The 20,920-nt window shown below is 41.0% G+C and overlaps 1 long non-coding RNA gene across 2 annotated transcripts in view; it reads left to right on the top strand.

The window, feature by feature from the left end:
• The window catches only part of LOC111171078 (uncharacterized), a 108,427-nt gene extending 101,492 nt beyond the window's left edge, over positions 1-6,935 (top strand). For both annotated transcript variants that reach the window (XR_016388802.1, XR_016388801.1), the window contains one exon: positions 6,205-6,935. This is a non-coding gene — a long non-coding RNA (uncharacterized LOC111171078). The remainder of the gene's footprint in view (positions 1-6,204) is intronic.
• The last annotated feature ends 13,985 nt before the right edge of the window (positions 6,936-20,920 follow it).

Below are 20,920 nucleotides of genomic sequence, written 5' to 3'. Positions count from 1 at the left end.
GCATGGCTTTATGAATTCCTGATGCTGAGCATTTTTCTATGCCCTTTTCTTTAAACAAGAAGAAGAAGAAGAGATAAAATGTGCGTAAACTATGCCTCGGGAAAATGTCTTCTTGAAATGTTGGTGTCTTTTGAATTTTTGCTCGATTTACGACCCCAGAAGGTTTTTTCAGGGCAGGTGTCATTTACAGGTTGGCAATTATTTTGAATATTAAGTGACCATTAGCACTGGGTTTAAAGCTGCTGTTGTGTGAAATGGCCACAAGGTGGCAGCATTTCTCCTTTACCAAAACTCGTTTCTAGGGAAACAGAGCCTTAACGAACTCGTGTTCTAGGTTGTAAATTAAAATGGAATGTGCCAGTAAATAAAAGACCCTTAATTTTTATTTTTTATTACAACAAATTTGATTCCAGTGTTTTGTTTGTTCTAGGTGTGCAAGATGTGATTCTTTACACATATAAACATAACAATTCTTCTTGGGATCCTTTTCCCATGTGGGTTATGACACAATGTTGAGTAGTCTTCTCTTGGTATTCCGTAGGTCTTTGGTGATTATATATTTCCCATGTGTTTGTATATCTCTGTATCTAATCCTCACACCTTTCCATTTGGTGAACAGTAAGTTTGTTTAATGAATCTCTGATTGCCTTTCTCTGTGGAAATATCTTCATTGGTATCAATTTTTAGGTAACACCTATAAGTGATATCATAGGATATGTGTCTTTCACTCTCTGACTTACTGTAAGTTGCGTGATTACCTCTAGACTCATCTACGGTGCTGCAAATGGCATTGTTTCATATTTTTCCTTGGCTAATATTCCTTCTGTACCTGTACCAGTTCTTCTTTGTCCACTCATCTGTTGATGGACTTTTGGTTGCTTCCATGTCTTGGCTATTGTAATACTGCTGCAATGCAGATTTGCCTGCCTGTGTCTTTCCAACTCTGTCTTCTTAGGTTATAGGCCCAGGAGTGGGCCTGCTGGATCATATGGTAGCTCAATGTTTACCTTTTAAAGGCACCTCCATTCTGTCCTCATTAGTGTATCTTACCAGATTATGTCTCACTTAAAGTTGAGGGTATGCATTTCTCCACAAGCACTTCAGAATTTACTCTTTGTAGTTTTTTTTCCTGATGTTTATTCTGACTGGTTTGAGCTGATACCTCTTTGTGGTTGCACTTGTATGTGTCTAATAAGTCTTTGAGATTGAGCTTTAAGGCATGTCCTTTTTTTTCTTAAACTGTGAGTACATCTTACCTCTTCAAATTGTTTTCTTGAAGTATGTGCCACATTTTGAAATATTTTGGCCATTACATCCCTAATGGCATTTTGAGGGCAGGTTTCATTTACAGCCATCCATTAGCTGTGCACATGAAGTGACCCTTAGCACAGGTTTTAAAGCTGATGTTGCAGGTAACGGCCAGATGGCAGCAGCATTTCTACATTCCCCACTCTGATAACTAGGGAAACAGACTTTCCTGCCAGTGGTGTTCCTCGGTTATACATTAGAGTGGAATGTGCTCGGATAAACACCCAAAAGCTTATGTCTCCATACTTGTGTTTCTTTTTAAATTGAATTTATACTTTTTTACTGAATTAATATTCCATTGAGTACATGGACCACTTCTTCTTTGTGAATTCATCTGTTTATCGATATTTTCGTTGCTTCTAAGAGTTGAATATGGTAAATACTGCTGGACTGCAGGATTGCCAGCCTGTGTCTTTTTGATTCTCATCTTCTAAGGGGATAGGCCCAGCAGTGGGTATGCTTGATTGAATGATAGCTCAATGTTTACCTTTTCAAGACATCTCCATTTTGTTTTCATTAGTGGCTCTTACCACGTCCCACTTAGAACCAAGGGTACACATTTCTCCACAGCCCCTTCAGCATTTATTCTTTGCAGAATTTTTGTTGATGGCCATTCTGACTGGTGTGAGCCGATAGGTTTTTATAATTTAGATTTGCATGTCTTTAATAATTCCTAATGTTCAGCAGTTTCCCATGCCTTTTTCTTTTTTGTTAAAAAAATTGTGAGTAAAATATACCTCTTGAAATGGTCTTATTGAAAGGTTGCCCTCTTTTAATTTTATGGTCAATTTTCGACCCCAGGATTTCTTAGAGGGCGGTTGTCTTTTTTGTTTTGTTTTGCGGTACGCGGGCCTCTCACTGTTGTGGCCTCTCCCACTGCAGAGCAACAGGCTCTGGACACGCAGGCTCAGCGGCCATGTCTCACGGGCCCAGCCACTCCACGGCATGTGGGATCCTCCCAGACTGTGTCACGAATCTGTGTCCCCTGCATTGGCAGGAGGACTCCTGACCACTGCGCCACCAGGGAAGCCTGAGAGCAGGTGACTTTTACAGGCCTGAAATGATTGTGAATATTTAGTGACAATTACCATTGGGGTTTTTAAAAATTTATTTATTTTTGGCTGTGTTGGGTCTTCATTGCTGCGTGCAGGCTTTCACTAATTGCAGCGAGAGGGGGATAGTAGGGGTTACTCTTTGTTGTGGTGCGTGGACTTCTCATGTGGTGGCCTCTGTTGTTGCAGAGCACTGGCTCTTGGCACGTGGGCTGCAGTAGTTTTGGCTCGCAGGCTCTAGAGTGCAGGCACAGTAGTTGTGGTGCACGGGTTTAGCTGTTCTGTGGCATGTGGGATCTTCATGGAACGGGGCTCGAACCATGTCCCCTGCATCGGCAGGTGGACACTTAACCATTAAGTCACAAGGAAGTCCAGACCAGTGTGTTTTAAAGCTGCTGTTGTGGGCAACGGCCACAAGGCGGCAGCATTTCTCCATTCACAAATTTGGTTACAATGGCAGCAGAGCCTTTCTGGAAGTCATGTTCTTAGGTTGCATTTTAGAATGCAAAGTGCCAGGAATAACCCCCATAAGTTTATGTCTCGTGAGTCCTTGTGTGTTGTTGTAATTTTTTTAAATGGGGTAATGATTACAATATTGTTTGTTCTAGGTGTACACAATCTGGTTCATTTCTACATTATATATATTCATGTACAAATCCTCTTCCCATGTATATTATTAAAGCGTGTTTAGTAGACCACACTTGCTAAATGGTTGGTCTATTTAATATATGTATTTAATATGTATTTGTATAGGTAGGGTAAACGTAATCTTAATTTATCCATTCCCTCCACCTTTCGTTTTACATAAACATAGGATGTTTCATAATTCTGCGTGTATCTTTCTCTTTGAAAATATGCTCACTGCAGCACTATTACACTACTATTACACTAGCTAAGACATGGAAGCACCCAAAATGTCCATCATCAACAGATGAATGGATAAAGAGAAAGTGGTCCATGTATACCATGGAATATTAGCCATGGAAAATAATGAAACACTGCTCTTTGAGGCACCATAGATGAGCCTACAGATAATCACAGAACATGAGGTAAGTCGGAAGCAAAAGACATATCGTACGATGTCACATATAGGGGTTATCTGACACAAGTGAACGTATTTCCACAGAGAAAGGCACTCACGAACTTAGAAAACAGACGATGCTTATCTAAAAGGAAAGGTGTCGGGAATGGATAAATTAAGATTAGGGTTACCATATGTGTACAAATACATATATAAAAAAGACCGATCATATAGCAAGGGGGGTCGACAGAACACTCTGCAATAATTTACATGGGAAGAGGATCTCTACATGAATACATATATATATGTGTGTGTATATATATATATATATAATGTACAAATGAAGCAGATTGTGTACACATAGGACAAAAAATATGCTAATCATCACCCCGATTTTAAAAAGTAAAACAACGGACAAGAAATAATGGGACATATACTTACGGGGATATTTCCTGGCATATTCCATTCTAATTAACAACCTGGGAACACGACTTCCAGAAGGGATGGGCTGCCCTAGTAACCAGAATTGGGAATGGAGAAATGCTGCCGCCTTGGGGCCGTTTCCCACAACAGCAGCTTTAAACCCAGTGCTAATGGTCACTAAATATTCACACTCATTGCAGGCCTGTAAATGACACCTGCCGAAAGAAAAGTATCCTGGGGTCGAAAATCGACAAAAAAATTCAAACCACGGCAGCCTTCCCAGAAGACAATTTCAAGAGGTTGATTGTACTCACAGTTTTTTCTGTTTTGGTTTAACAGAAATTTTCAAAAGGTGTGGGAAAATGCTGAACATTAGGGATAATTAAAGACATGCAAATCCAAATTACAAAATCCTATCAGCATACGTCAGTCAGAATGGCAATCAGCAAAACTTCTGCAAACAATAAATGCTGAAGGGGTTGTGGAGAAATGCGTACCCTCGGCTCTAAGTGGGACATGGTAAGAGCCAGTAATGAAAATACAAAAGAGGTGCCTTGAAAAGGAAAATATTGAGCTACCATTCAATCAAGCATACCGACTGCTGGGCCTATCGCCTGAGAGGATGAGAATCAAAAAGACACAGGCTGGCAATCCTGCACTCCAGCAATATTTACCATAGCCAAGATTTGGAAGCAAAGAAAGTGACCATCAACAGAGGAATGCAGGAAGAAGAAGGGGCCCATGTACACAATGGAATACTACTCCAATAAAAACAAATAGAAATTCAATTTTAAAAACCAAACATAAGTAAGGAGACATCAGCTTTTGGGGGTTTATCCGGGCACATTCCCCTCAAATGTATAACCGAGGAACACCACGGGTAGGAAGGTCTGTTTCCCTAGTTCCCAGAGTGGGGAAAGCAGAAATACTGCCGCCCAACGGCCGTTACCTGCAACAGCAGCTTTAAAACCTGTGCTAAGGGTCACTTCATATGCTCACGTACTGCAGGGCTGTAAATGAAACCTGCCCTCAAAATGTCTTCAGGGAGGTAATGGCCAAAATATTTTGAAATGTGTCACATACTCCAAAAAAACCATTTGGGGAGGTAAGCTGTACTCACAGTTTGAAGAAGAATAGGGCATGCCTGAAAGCTGAACTTCAAGGGACTATGAGTCGCATGCAAATCCAGCCAAAAGGAGGTATCAGCTCACACCAGTGAGAATAAACGTCATCAGAAAAACTCCAAAAACTAAATGCTGAAGGCGTTGTGGAGAAGGGCTCACCCTCAACTTTGGGTGGGACGTAAGCTGGTAAGAGCAACTAATGAGAACAGAATGGAGGTGCCTTTACAAGGTAAACATTTGGCTACCATATGATCCAGCAGGCCCACTCCTGGGCCTATAACCGAAGAAGACAGAATTGGAAAGACGCAGTCAGGCAAATGTGCATTGCGGCAGTATTACAATAGCCAAGACATGGAAGCAACCAAAAAGTCCATCAACAGATGAGTGGACAAAGAAGAACTGGTACAGGTACAGATGGAATATTAGCCAAGGAGAAAAATGACACAATGCCATTTGCAGCACCGTAGATGAGTCTAGAAATAATCACACAACTTGTAGTAAGTCAGAAAGCAAAAGACACATATCCTATGATGTCACTTATAGGTGTTACCTAAAAATTGATACCAGTGAAGATATTTCCACAGAGACAGGCAATGAGACATTCACTAAACAAACTTAGGGTTCACCAATGGAAAGATGTGAGGACTGGATACATTAGGATGTCGGGGTGAACAGAGATACACAAACACAGGTGAAATGTATAATCACCGAAGACCTACGGAATACCAAGAGAAGACTACTCAACATTGTGTCATAACCTACATGGGAAAAGGATCCAAATAACAATGGATATATATGTGTGTGTGTGTGTGTGTGTGTGTGCAAAACAACCACAGCTTGCACACCTAGAACAAGCAAAACATTGTAATCAAACCTGCTGTGATAAAAAATGAAAATTAAATTTACAAAACGAACAAGAAGTAGTGAGATATAAACTTAAGGGGCTTTTTCCTGGCACATTCCATTCTAATTTGCAACCTAGAAAACGACTTCCATTGAGGCTCTGTGGCCCTAGTAACCAGATTTGGTAAAGGAGAAGTGCTGCCGCCTTGTGGCCGTTTCACACAACAGCAGCTCTAAACCCAGCGCTGATGGTTCCTTGATATTCAAAATAATTGCACGCCTGTAAAGGACACTTGCCCTCTAAACAAATCCTTGGGTAGTAAATCGGGCAAAAATCTCAAAAGACGTGCATATTTCAAAATGACAATTTGAAGAGGCATATTTTATGCACATTTTGTATTCTTTTTCTTTCTTTTTTTTTGTTAAAAAATAGGGCATGGAAAAATGCTCAACATCAGGAATTAATCAAGCCATGCAAATCCAGTCTACAGAAACGTTCACCTCACAGCCGTCAGAATGATCATCAGCAGAAACGTCTACAAAGTGTAAATGCTGAAGGGGTTTTAGAGAACTGTGTACCCTCTAGCTGCTGGTGGGGTGTAAGCTGGTAACAGCCAGTACTGAGACCAGAATGGACGTGTGTTTAAAGGTAAAAATTGTGCTACCATGTAATCTGGGAGGCCCAGTGATGGGCCTATCACCTGAGTAGACCAGAATCAAAAAGACACAGGCTGGCAATCCTGCACTGCAGCCACATGTGCCATAGCCAAGACCTGGAAGAAACCAAAATGTCCATCAACAGAAAAGGGCACCAAGAAGAAGTCGTCCATGTACACAATGGAATATTAGCCATGGAAAAGCATGGAACAGTGCCGTTGGCACCACCATAGAAGGATCTAGAGATAACCACCCAACTTGAACTAAGAACGAAACCGAAAGACCGGTATCCTAGTACATCACTTATAGGTGCTATGTAAAACTTGATACCCATGAAATAATTTCCAAGAGAAGGACACTCATAGATTCAGAAAACCAAATTATGTTGAACCAGATGGAAAGGTGTAAGGAATGTACGAATTAGGATATGGGGGTTAACAGACATGTACTAATACATGTGAAATATATAATCACAAAATACCTATGGAATACCAAGAGAGGTATCCTCAACACTCTATTAACCTACACGGGAAAGGATCCAAAGATGAATAGATCGAAACATAGACATAATGAACCACATTCTGTACACCTAGAACACACACAACATTTTTCTCAAATCTGCTCTGATAATTAATAAAAATTAAATATAAAAACCGAACAAGAAGTAGGGAGATATAAGCTCTTGGGGTGTTTTCCCTGGCACATTCCACTCTAATTTGCAGCCTACTAACACGAATTCCAGGAAAGCTCTGTTGCCCAAAATCCCACAGTTGGCAATGTAGAAATGCTGACGCCTTGTGGCCGTTTCCCGCAAGAGCGGCTTCAAAACCACAGTTAAGGGTCACCTAACATTCACAAGGATTCAGGGCTGTAAAGGACACCTGCCCTCAAAAATTGTGCTGAGGTATGGAATGGCCAAAATAATTCAAAATTGGCAAAATTTTCAAGGAGATAGTATGAAGAGGTAAGTTTTACTCACGATTTCTTTTTAGAAAAGGAAGATGGATAAAAGCTCAACATCAGGTATTATTAGACTCGTGGAAATATAGCCTAGAGAAAGGTTTCAACTCACGGAAGTCAACTACCATCAGCAAAAAGTCTACAAGCAACACATGCTGAAGGGGTTTTAGAGAACTGAGTACCCTCTAGCTGCTGGTGAGATGTAAAGTGGTAAGAGCCAATAATGAGAACAGAAAGGAGCTGCGTTTAAAAGTAAAAATTGAGCCAGTATTCCATTCAGCAGGCCCAGCGCTGAGCCTCTCACCTGAGAAGACCAGAGTCGAGAAGGCACAGGCTGCAACATCTGCACTGCAGGAGTTTTCACAATAGCCAAGACACGGAAGCAACCAAAATGTCCATCAAGAGATGAATGGATAAAGAACGAGTGGTCCATGAACACAATGGAATACTAGCCATGGAAAACAGTGAAACACTGCTCTTTGAGGCACCATAGATGAGCTTAGAGATAATCACAGAACATGAGGTAAGTCGGAAAGCAAAACATATATCTTATGATATCACTTATAGGCGTTATCTAACAACTGACACAAATGAACGTATTTTCACAGAGAAAGACACTCACAGACTAAGAAAACAAACTATCCTTATGTAAAAGGAAAGGTGGGGGCAATGGAAAATTAAGATTACGGTTACCATACGTGTACAAATACAGATTAAATACATATATCAAAAAGACCGATCATATAGCAAGGGGGGTCGACAGAACACTCTGCAATAATTTACATGGGAAGAGGATCTCTACATGAATACATATATATATGTGTGTCTATATATATAATGTACGAATGAAGCAGATTGTGTACACATAGGACAAAAAATATGCTAATCATCACCCCGATTTTAAAAAGTAAAACAACGGACAAGAAATAATGGGACATATACTTACAGGGATATTTCCTGGCATATTCCATTCTAATTAACAACCTGGGAACACGACTTCCAGAAGGGATGGGCTGCCCTAGTAACCAGAATTGGGAATGGAGAAATGCTGCCGCCTTGGGGCCGTTTCCCACAACAGCAGCTTTAAACCCAGTGCTAATGGTCACTAAATATTCACACTCATTGCAGGCCTGTAAATGACACCTGCCGAAAGAAAAGTATCCTGGGGTCGAAAATCGACAAAAAAATTCAAACCACGGCAGCCTTCCCAGAAGACAATTTCAAGAGGTTGATTGTACTCACAGTTTTTTTCTGTTTTGGTTTAACAGAAATTTTCAAAAGGTGTGGGAAAATGCTGAACATTAGGGATAATTAAAGACATGCAAATCCAAATTACAAAATCCTATCAGCATACATCAGTCAGAATGGCAATCAGCAAAACTTCTGCAAACAATAAATGCTGAAGGGGTTGTGGAGAAATGCGTACCCTCGGCTCTAAGTGGGACATGGTAAGAGCCAGTAATGAAAATACAAAAGAGGTGCCTTGAAAAGGAAAATATTGAGCTACCATTCAATCAAGCATACCGACTGCTGGGCCTATCGCCTGAGAGGATGAGAATCAAAAAGACACAGGCTGGCAATCCTGCACTCCAGCAATATTTACCATAGCCAAGATTTGGAAGCAAAGAAAGTGACCATCAACAGAGGAATGCAGGAAGAAGAAGGGGCCCATGTACACAATGGAATACTACTCCAATAAAAACAAATATAAATTCAATTTTAAAAACCAAACATAAGTAAGGAGACATCAGCTTTTGGGGGTTTATCCGGGCACATTCCCCTCAAATGTATAACCGAGGAACACCACGGGTAGGAAGGTCTGTTTCCCTAGTTCCCAGAGTGGGGAAAGCAGAAATACTGCCGCCCAACGGCCGTTACCTGCAACAGCAGCTTTAAAACCTGTGCTAAGGGTCACTTCATATGCTCAAGTACTGGAGGGTTGTAAATGAAACCTGCCCTCAAAATGTCTTCAGGGAGGTAATGGCCAAAATATTTCGAAATGTGTCACATACTCCAAAAAAACCATTTGGGGAGGTAAGCTGTACGCACAGTTTGAAGAAGAATAGGGCATGCCTGAAAGCTGACCTTCAAGGGATTATGAGTCGCATGCAAATCCAGCCAAAAGGAGGTATCAGCTCACACCAGTGAGAATAAACGTCATCAGAAAATCTCCAAAAACTAAATGCTGAAGGCGTTGTGGAGAAGGGCTCACCCTCAACTTTGGGTGGGACGTAAGCTGGTAAGAGCAACTAATGAGAACAGAATGGAGGTGCCTTTACAAGGTAAACATTTGGCTACCATATGATCCAGCAGGCCCACTCCTGGGCCTATAACCGAAGAAGACAGAATTGGAAAGACGCAGTCAGGCAAATGTGCATTGCGGCAGTATTACAATAGCCAAGACATGGAAGCAACCAAAAAGTCCATCAACAGATGAGTGGACAAAGAAGAACTGGTACAGGTACAGATGGAATATTAGCCAAGGAGAAAAATGACACAATGCCATTTGCAGCACCGTAGATGAGTCTAGAAGTAATCACGCAACTTGTAGTAAGTCAGAAAGCAAAAGACACATATCCTATGATGTCACTTATAGGTGTTACCTAAAAATTGATACCAGTGAAGATATTTCCACAGAGACAGGCAATGAGACATTCACTAAACAAACTTAGGGTTCACCAATGGAAAGATGTGAGGACTGGATACATTAGGATGTCGGGGTGAACAGAGATACACAAACACAGGTGAAATGTATAATCACCGAAGACCTACGGAATACCAAGAGAAGACTACTCAACATTGTGTCATAACCTACATGGGAAAAGGATCCAAATAAAAATGGATATATTTGTGTGTGTGTGTGTGTGTGTGCAAAACAACCACAGCTTGCACACCTAGAACAAGCAAAACATTGTAATCAAACCTGCTGTGAAAAAAAATGAATATTAAATTTACAAAACGAACAAGAAGTAGTGAGATATAAACTTAAGGGGCTTTTTCCTTGCACATTCCATTCTAATTTGCAACCTAGAAAATGAGTTCCATTGAGGCTCTGTGGCCCTAGTAACCAGATTTGGTAAAGGAGAAGTGCTGCCGCCTTGTGGCCGTTTCACACAACAGCAGCTCTAAACCCAGCGCTGATGGTTCCTTGATATTCAAAATAATTGCACGCCTGTAAAGGACACTTGCCCTCTAAACAAATCCTTGGGTGGTAAATCGGGCAAAAATCTCAAAAGACGTGCATATTTCAAAATGACAATTTGAAGAGGCATATTTTATGCACATTTTGTATTCTTTTTCTTTCTTTTTTTTTTGTTAAAAAATAGGGCATGGAAAAATGCTCAACATCAGGAATTAATCAAGCCATGCAAATCCAGTCTACAGAAACGTTCACCTCACAGCCGTCAGAATGATCATCAGCAGAAACGTCTACAAAGTGTAACTGCTGAAGGGGTTTTAGAGAACTGTGTACCCTCTAGCTGCTGGTGGGGTGTAAGCTGGTAACAGCCAGTACTGAAACCAGAATGGACCTGTGTTTAAAGGTAAAAATTGTGCTACCATGTAATCTGGGAGGCCCAGTGATGGGCCTATCACCTGAGTAGACCAGAATCAAAAAGACACAGGCTGGCAATCCTGCACTGCAGCCACATGTGCCATAGCCAAGACCTGGAAGAAACCAAAATGTCCATCAACAGAAAAGGGCACCAAGAAGAAGTCGTCCATGTACACAATGGAATATTAGCCATGGAAAAGCATGGAACAGTGCCGTTGGCACCACCATAGAAGGATCTAGAGATAACCACCCAACTTGAACTAAGAACGAAACCGAAAGACCGGTATCCTAGTACATCACTTATAGGTGCTATGTAAAACTTGATACCCATGAAATAATTTCCAAGAGAAGGACACTCATAGATTCAGAAAACCAAATTATGTTGAACCAGATGGAAAGGTGTAAGGAATGTACGAATTAGGATATGGGGGTTAACAGACATGTACTAATACATGTGAAATATATAATCACAAAATACCTATGGAATACCAAGAGAGGTATCCTCAACACTCTGTATTAACCTACACGGGAAAGGATCCAAAGATGAATAGATCGAAACATAGACATAATGAACCACATTCTGTACACCTAGAACACACACAACATTTTTCTCAAATCTGCTCTGATAATTAATAAAAATTAAATATAAAAACCGAACAAGAAGTAGGGAGATATAAGCTCTTGGGGTGTTTTCCCTGGCACATTCCACTCTAATTTGCAGCCTACTAACACGAATTCCAGGAAAGCTCTGTTGCCCAAAATCCCACAGTTGGCAATGTAGAAATGCTGACGCCTTGTGGCCGTTTCCCGCAAGAGCGGCTTCAAAACCACAGTTAAGGGTCACCTAACATTCACAAGGATTCAGGGCTGTAAAGGACACCTGCCCTCAAAAATTGTGCTGAGGTATGGAATGGCCAAAATAATTCAAAATTGGCAAAATTTTCAAGGAGATAGTATGAAGAGGTAAGTTTTACTCACGATTTCTTTTTAGAAAAGGAAGATGGATAAAAGCTCAACATCAGGTATTATTAGACTCGTGGAAATATAGCCTAGAGAAAGGTTTCAACTCACGGAAGTCAACTACCATCAGCAAAAAGTCTACAAGCAACACATGCTGAAGGGGTTTTAGAGAACTGAGTACCCTCTAGCTGCTGGTGAGATGTAAAGTGGTAAGAGCCAATAATGAGAACAGAAAGGAGCTGCGTTTAAAAGTAAAAATTGAGCCAGTATTCCATTCAGCAGGCCCAGCGCTGAGCCTCTCACCTGAGAAGACCAGAGTCGAGAAGGCACAGGCTGCAACATCTGCACTGCAGGAGTTTTCACAATAGCCAAGACACGGAAGCAACCAAAATGTCCATCAAGAGATGAATGGATAAAGAACGAGTGGTCCATGAACACAATGGAATACTAGCCATGGAAAACAGTGAAACACTGCTCTTTGAGGCACCATAGATGAGCTTAGAGATAATCACAGAACATGAGGTAAGTCGGAAAGCAAAACATATATCTTATGATATCACTTATAGGCGTTATCTAACAACTGACACAAATGAACGTATTTTCACAGAGAAAGACACTCACAGACTAAGAAAACAAACTATCCTTATGTAAAAGGAAAGGTGGGGGCAATGGAAAATTAAGATTACGGTTACCATACGTGTACAAATACAGATTAAATACATATATCAAAAAGACCGATCATATAGCAAGGGGGGTCGACAGAACACTCTGCAATAATTTACATGGGAAGAGGATCTCTACATGAATACATATATATATGTGTGTCTATATATATAATGTACGAATGAAGCAGATTGTGTACACATAGGACAAAAAATATGCTAATCATCACCCCGATTTTAAAAAGTAAAACAACGGACAAGAAATAATGGGACATATACTTACAGGGATATTTCCTGGCATATTCCATTCTAATTAACAACCTGGGAACACGACTTCCAGAAGGGATGGGCTGCCCTAGTAACCAGAATTGGGAATGGAGAAATGCTGCCGCCTTGGGGCCGTTTCCCACAACAGCAGCTTTAAACCCAGTGCTAATGGTCACTAAATATTCACACTCATTGCAGGCCTGTAAATGACACCTGCCGAAAGAAAAGTATCCTGGGGTCGAAAATCGACAAAAAAATTCAAACCACGGCAGCCTTCCCAGAAGACAATTTCAAGAGGTTGATTGTACTCACAGTTTTTTTCTGTTTTGGTTTAACAGAAATTTTCAAAAGGTGTGGGAAAATGCTGAACATTAGGGATAATTAAAGACATGCAAATCCAAATTACAAAATCCTATCAGCATACATCAGTCAGAATGGCAATCAGCAAAACTTCTGCAAACAATAAATGCTGAAGGGGTTGTGGAGAAATGCGTACCCTCGGCTCTAAGTGGGACATGGTAAGAGCCAGTAATGAAAATACAAAAGAGGTGCCTTGAAAAGGAAAATATTGAGCTACCATTCAATCAAGCATACCGACTGCTGGGCCTATCGCCTGAGAGGATGAGAATCAAAAAGACACAGGCTGGCAATCCTGCACTCCAGCAATATTTACCATAGCCAAGATTTGGAAGCAAAGAAAGTGACCATCAACAGAGGAATGCAGGAAGAAGAAGGGGCCCATGTACACAATGGAATACTACTCCAATAAAAACAAATATAAATTCAATTTTAAAAACCAAACATAAGTAAGGAGACATCAGCTTTTGGGGGTTTATCCGGGCACATTACCCTCAAATGTATAACCGAGGAACACCACGGGTAGGAAGGTCTGTTTCCCTAGTTCCCAGAGTGGGGAAAGCAGAAATACTGCCGCCCAACGGCCGTTACCTGCAACAGCAGCTTTAAAACCTGTGCTAAGGGTCACTTCATATGCTCAAGTACTGGAGGGTTGTAAATGAAACCTGCCCTCAAAATGTCTTCAGGGAGGTAATGGCCAAAATATTTCGAAATGTGTCACATACTCCAAAAAAACCATTTGGGGAGGTAAGCTGTACGCACAGTTTGAAGAAGAATAGGGCATGCCTGAAAGCTGACCTTCAAGGGATTATGAGTCGCATGCAAATCCAGCCAAAAGGAGGTATCAGCTCACACCAGTGAGAATAAACGTCATCAGAAAATCTCCAAAAACTAAATGCTGAAGGCGTTGTGGAGAAGGGCTCACCCTCAACTTTGGGTGGGACGTAAGCTGGTAAGAGCAACTAATGAGAACAGAATGGAGGTGCCTTTACAAGGTAAACATTTGGCTACCATATGATCCAGCAGGCCCACTCCTGGGCCTATAACCGAAGAAGACAGAATTGGAAAGACGCAGTCAGGCAAATGTGCATTGCGGCAGTATTACAATAGCCAAGACATGGAAGCAACCAAAAAGTCCATCAACAGATGAGTGGACAAAGAAGAACTGGTACAGGTACAGATGGAATATTAGCCAAGGAGAAAAATGACACAATGCCATTTGCAGCACCGTAGATGAGTCTAGAAGTAATCACGCAACTTGTAGTAAGTCAGAAAGCAAAAGACACATATCCTATGATGTCACTTATAGGTGTTACCTAAAAATTGATACCAGTGAAGATATTTCCACAGAGACAGGCAATGAGACATTCACTAAACAAACTTAGGGTTCACCAATGGAAAGATGTGAGGACTGGATACATTAGGATGTCGGGGTGAACAGAGATACACAAACACAGGTGAAATGTATAATCACCGAAGACCTACGGAATACCAAGAGAAGACTACTCAACATTGTGTCATAACCTACATGGGAAAAGGATCCAAATAAAAATGGATATATTTGTGTGTGTGTGTGTGTGTGTGCAAAACAACCACAGCTTGCACACCTAGAACAAGCAAAACATTGTAATCAAACCTGCTGTGAAAAAAAATGAATATTAAATTTACAAAACGAACAAGAAGTAGTGAGATATAAACTTAAGGGGCTTTTTCCTTGCACATTCCATTCTAATTTGCAACCTAGAAAATGAGTTCCATTGAGGCTCTGTGGCCCTAGTAACCAGATTTGGTAAAGGAGAAGTGCTGCCGCCTTGTGGCCGTTTCCCACAACAGCAGCTCTAAACCCAGCGCTGATGGTTCCTTGATATTCAAAATAATTGCACGCCTGTAAAGGACACTTGCCCTCTAAACAAATCCTTGGGTGGTAAATCGGGCAAAAATCTCAAAAGACGTGCATATTTCAAAATGACAATTTGAAGAGGCATATTTTATGCACATTTTGTATTCTTTTTCTTTCTTTTTTTTTTGTTAAAAAATAGGGCATGGAAAAATGCTCAACATCAGGAATTAATCAAGCCATGCAAATCCAGTCTACAGAAACGTTCACCTCACAGCCGTCAGAATGATCATCAGCAGAAACGTCTACAAAGTGTAACTGCTGAAGGGGTTTTAGAGAACTGTGTACCCTCTAGCTGCTGGTGGGGTGTAAGCTGGTAACAGCCAGTACTGAAACCAGAATGGACCTGTGTTTAAAGGTAAAAATTGTGCTACCATGTAATCTGGGAGGCCCAGTGATGGGCCTATCACCTGAGTAGACCAGAATCAAAAAGACACAGGCTGGCAATCCTGCACTGCAGCCACATGTGCCATAGCCAAGACCTGGAAGAAACCAAAATGTCCATCAACAGAAAAGTGCACCAAGAAGAAGTCGTCCATGTACACAATGGAATATTAGCCATGGAAAAGCATGGAACAGTGCCATTGGCACCACCATAGAAGGATCTAGAGATAACCACCCAACTTGAACTAAGAAAGAAACCGAAAGACCGGTATCCTAGTACATCACTTATAGGTGCTATGTAAAACTTGATACCCATGAAATAATTTCCAAGAGAAGGACACTCATAGATTCAGAAAACCAAATTATGTTGAACCAGATGGAAAGGTGTAAGGAATGTACGAATTAGGATATTCGTACATAGGGGGTTAACAGACATGTACTAATACATGTGAAATATATAATCACAAAATACCTATGGAATACCAAGAGAGGTCTACTCAACACTCTGTGATAACCTACACGGGAAGGATCCAAAGATGAATAGATCGAAACATAGACATAATGAACCACATTCTGTACACCTAGAACACACACATTTTTCTCAAATCTGCTCTGATAATTAATAAAAATTAAATATAAAAACCAAACAAGAAGTAAGGAGATATAAGCTCTTGGGGTGTTTTCCCTGGCACATTCCACTCTAATTTGCAGCCTACTAACACGAATTCCAGGAAAGCTCTGTTGCCCAAAAACCCACAGTTGGCAATGTAGAAATGCTGCCACCTTGTGGCCGTTTCCCGCAAGAGCGGCTTCAAAACCACAGTTAAGGGTCACTTAACATTCACAAGGACTCAGGGCTGTAAAGGACACCTGCCCTCCAAAATTGTGCTGAGCTACGGAATGGCCAAAAAAATTCAAAACTGGCAAAATTTTCAAGGAGATAGTATGAAGAGGTAAGTTTTACTCACGATTTCTTTTTAGAAAAGGAAAATGGATAAAAGCTCAACATCAGGTATTATTAGACTCGTGGAACTATAGCCTAGAGAAAGGTTTCAACTCACGCAAGTCAACTACCATCAGCAAAAAGTCTACAAACAATACATGCTGAAGGGGTTTTAGAGAACTGAGTGCCCTCTAGCTGCTGGTGAGATGTAAAGTGGTAAGAGCCAATAATGAGAATAGAAAGGAGCTGCGTTTAAAAGTAAAAATTGAGCCAGCATTCCATTCAGCAGGCCCAGCGCTGAGCCGCTCAACTGAGAAGACCAGAGTCGAGAAGGCACAGGCTGCAACATCTGCACTGCAGGAGTTTTCACAATAGCCAAGACACGGAAGCAACCAAAATGTCCATCAACAGATGAATGGATAAAGAACGAGTGGTCCATGAACACAATGGAATACTAGCCATGGAAAACAGTGAAACACTGCTCTTTGAGGCACCATAGATGAGCCTAGAGATAATCACAGAACATGAGGTAAGTCGGAAAGCAAGAGACATATCCTATGATATCACTTATAGGCGTTATCTAACAACTGACACAAATGAACGTATTTTCACAGAGAAAGACACTCACAGACTAAGAAAACAAACTATTCTTATGTAAAAGGAAAGGTGGGGGCAATGGAAAATTAAGATTACGGTTACCATACGTGTACAAATACAGATTAAATACATATATCAAAAAGACCGATCATATAGCAAGGGGGGTCGACAGAACACTCTGCAATAATTTACATGGGAAGAGGATCTCTACATGAATACATATATATATGTGTGTCTATATATATAATGTACGAATGAAGCAGATTGTGTACACATAGGACAAAAAATATGCTAATCATCACCCCGATTTTAAAAAGTAAAACAACGGACAAGAAATAATGGGACATATACTTACGGGGATATTTCCTGGCATATTCCATTCTAATTAACAACCTGGGAACACAACTTCCAGAAGGGATGGGCTGCCCTAGTAACCAGAATTGGGAATGGAGAAATGCTGCCGCCTTGGGGCCGTTTCCCACAGCAGCAGCTTTAAACCCAGTGCTAATGGTCACTAAATATTCACACTCATTGCAGGCCTGTAAATGACACCTGCCGAAAGAAAAGTATCCTGGGGTCAAAAATCGACAAAAAAATTCAAACCACGGCAGCCTTCCCAGAAGACAATTTCAAGAGGTTGATTGTACTCACAGTTTTTTTCTGTTTTGGTTTAACAGAAATTTTCAAAAGGTGTGGGAAAATGCTGAACATTAGGGATAATTAAAGACATGCAAATCCAAATTACAAAATCCTATCAGCATACATCAGTCAGAATGGCAATCAGCAAAACTTCTGCAAACAATAAATGCTGAAGGGGTTGTGGAGAAATGCGTACCCTCGGCTCTAAGTGGGACATGGTAAGAGCCAGTAATGAAAATACAAAAGAGGTGCCTTGAAAAGGAAAATATTGAGCTACCATTCAATCAAGCATACCGACTGCTGGGCCTATCGCCTGAGAGGATGAGAATCAAAAAGACACAGGCTGGCAATCCTGCACTCCAGCAATATTTACCATAGCCAAGATTTGGAAGCAAAGAAAGTGACCATCAACAGAGGAATGCAGGAAGAAGAAGGGGCCCATGTACACAATGGAATACTACTCCAATAAAAACAAATAGAAATTCAATTTTAAAAACCAAACATAAGTAAGGAGACATCAGCTTTTGGGGGTTTATCCGGGCACATTACCCTCAAATGTATAACCGAGGAACACCACGGGTAGGAAGGTCTGTTTCCCTAGTTCCCAGAGTGGGGAAAGCAGAAATACTGCCGCCCAACGGCCGTTACCTGCAACAGCAGCTTTAAAACCTGTGCTAAGGGTCACTTCATATGCTCAAGTACTGGAGGGTTGTAAATGAAACCTGCCCTCAAAATGTCTTCAGGGAGGTAATGGCCAAAATATTTCGAAATGTGTCACATACTCCAAAAAAACCATTTGGGGAGGTAAGCTGTACGCACAGTTTGAAGAAGAATAGGGCATGCCTGAAAGCTGACCTTCAAGGGATTATGAGTCGCATGCAAATCCAGCCAAAAGGAGGTATCAGCTCACACCAGTGAGAATAAACGTCATCAGAAAATCTCCAAAAACTAAATGCTGAAGGCGTTGTGGAGAAGGGCTCACCCTCAACTTTGGGTGGGACGTAAGCTGGTAAGAGCAACTAATGAGAACAGAATGGAGGTGCCTTTACAAGGTAAACATTTGGCTACCATATGATCCAGCAGGCCCTCTCCTGGGCCTATAACCGAAGAAGACAGAATTGGAAAGACGCAGTCAGGCAACTGTGCATTGCGGCAGTATTACAATAGCCAAGACATGGAAGCAACCAAAAAGTCCATCAACAGATGAGTGGACAAAGAAGAACTGGTACAGGTACAGATGGAATATTAGCCAAGGAGAAAAATGACACAATGCCATTTGCAGCACCGTAGATGAGTCTAGAAGTAATCACGCAACTTGTAGTAAGTCAGAAAGCAAAAGACACATATCCTATGATGTCACTTATAGGTGTTACCTAAAAATTGATACCAGTGAAGATATTTCCACAGAGACAGGCAATGAGACATTCACTAAACAAACTTAGGGTTCACCAATGGAAAGATGTGAGGACTGGATACATTAGGATGTCGGGGTGAACAGAGATACACAAACACAGGTGAAATGTATAATCACCGAAGACCTACGGAATACCAAGAGAAGACTACTCAACATTGTGTCATAACCTACATGGGAAAAGGATCCAAATAACAATGGATATATATGTGTGTGTGTGTGTGTGTGTGTGTGTGCAAAACAACCACAGCTTGCACACCTAGAACAAGCAAAACATTGTAATCAAACCTGCTGTGATAAAAAATGAAAATTAAATTTACAAAACGAACAAGAAGTAGTGAGATATAAACTTAAGGGGCTTTTTCCTGGCACATTCCATTCTAATTTGCAACCTAGAAAATGAGTTCCATTGAGGCTCTGTGGCCCTAGTAACCAGATTTGGTAAAGGAGAAGTGCTGCCGCCTTGTGGCCGTTTCCCACAACAGCAGCTCTAAACCCAGCGCTGATGGTTCCTTGATATTCAAAATAATTGCACGCCTGTAAAGGACACTTGCCCTCTAAACAAATCCTTGGGTGGTAAATCGGGCAAAAATCTCAAAAGACGTGCATATTTCAAAATGACAATTTGAAGAGGCATATTTTATGCACATTTTGTATTCTTTTTCTTTCTTTTCTTTTGTTAAAAAATAGGGCATGGAAAAATGCTCAACATCAGGAATTAATCAAGCCATGCAAATCCAGTCTACAGAAACGTTCACCTCACAGCCGTCAGAATGATCATCAGCAGAAACGTCTACAAAGTGTAAATGCTGAAGGGGTTTTAGAGAACTGTGTACCCTCTAGCTGCTGGTGGGGTGTAAGCTGGTAACAGCCAGTACTGAGACCAGAATGGACGTGTGTTTAAAGGTAAAAAATTGTGCTACCATGTAATCTGGGAGGCCCAGTGATGGGCCTATCACCTGAGTAGACCAGAATCAAAAAGACACAGGCTGGCAATCCTGCACTGCAGACACATGTGCCATAGCCAAGACCTGGAAGAAACCAAAATGTCCATCAACAGAAAAGTGCACCAAGAAGAAGTCGTCCATGTACACAATGGAATATTAGCCATGGAAAAGCATGGAACAGTGCCGTTGGCACCACCGTAGAAGGATCTAGAGATAACCACCCAACTTGAACTAAGAAAGAAACCGAAAGACCGGTATCCTAGTACATCACTTATAGGTGCTATGTAAAACTTGATACCCATGAAATAATTTCCAAGAGAAGGACACTCATAGATTCAGAAAACCAAATTATGTTGAACCAGATGGAAAGGTGTAAGGAATGTACGAATTAGGATATTCGTACATAGGGGGTTAACAGACATGTACTAATACATGTGAAATATATAATCACAAAATACCTATGGAATACCAAGAGAGGTATCCTCAACACTCTGTGATAACCTACACGGGAAAGGATCCAAAGATGAATAGATCGAAACATAGACATAATGAACCACATTCTGTACACCTAGAACACACACATTTTTCTCAAATCTGCTCTGATAATTAATAAAAATTAAATATAAAAACCAAACAAGAAGTAAGGAGATATAAGCTCTTGGGGTGTTTTCCCTGGCACATTCCACTCTAATTTGCAGCCTACTAACACGAATTCCAGGAAAGCTCTGTTGCCCAAAAACCCACAGTTGGCAATGTAGAAATGCTGCCACCTTGTGGCCGTTTCCCGCAAGAGCGGCTTCAAAACCACAGTTAAGGGTCACTTAACATTCACAAGGACTCAGGGCTGTAAAGGACACCTGCCCTCCAAAATTGTGCTGAGCTACGGAATGGCCAAAAAAATTCAAAACTGGCAAA

This window comes from Delphinapterus leucas, chromosome 19 (assembly GCF_059928025.1).
Source record: "Delphinapterus leucas isolate spDelLeu-1000000601 "Yukka" chromosome 19, BTC_Dleu_Yukka2, whole genome shotgun sequence".
Lineage (NCBI taxonomy): Eukaryota > Metazoa > Chordata > Mammalia > Artiodactyla > Monodontidae > Delphinapterus > Delphinapterus leucas.
Note: the sequence above shows the minus strand (reverse complement) of the source record. Positions and strands in the feature narration are given on the sequence as shown.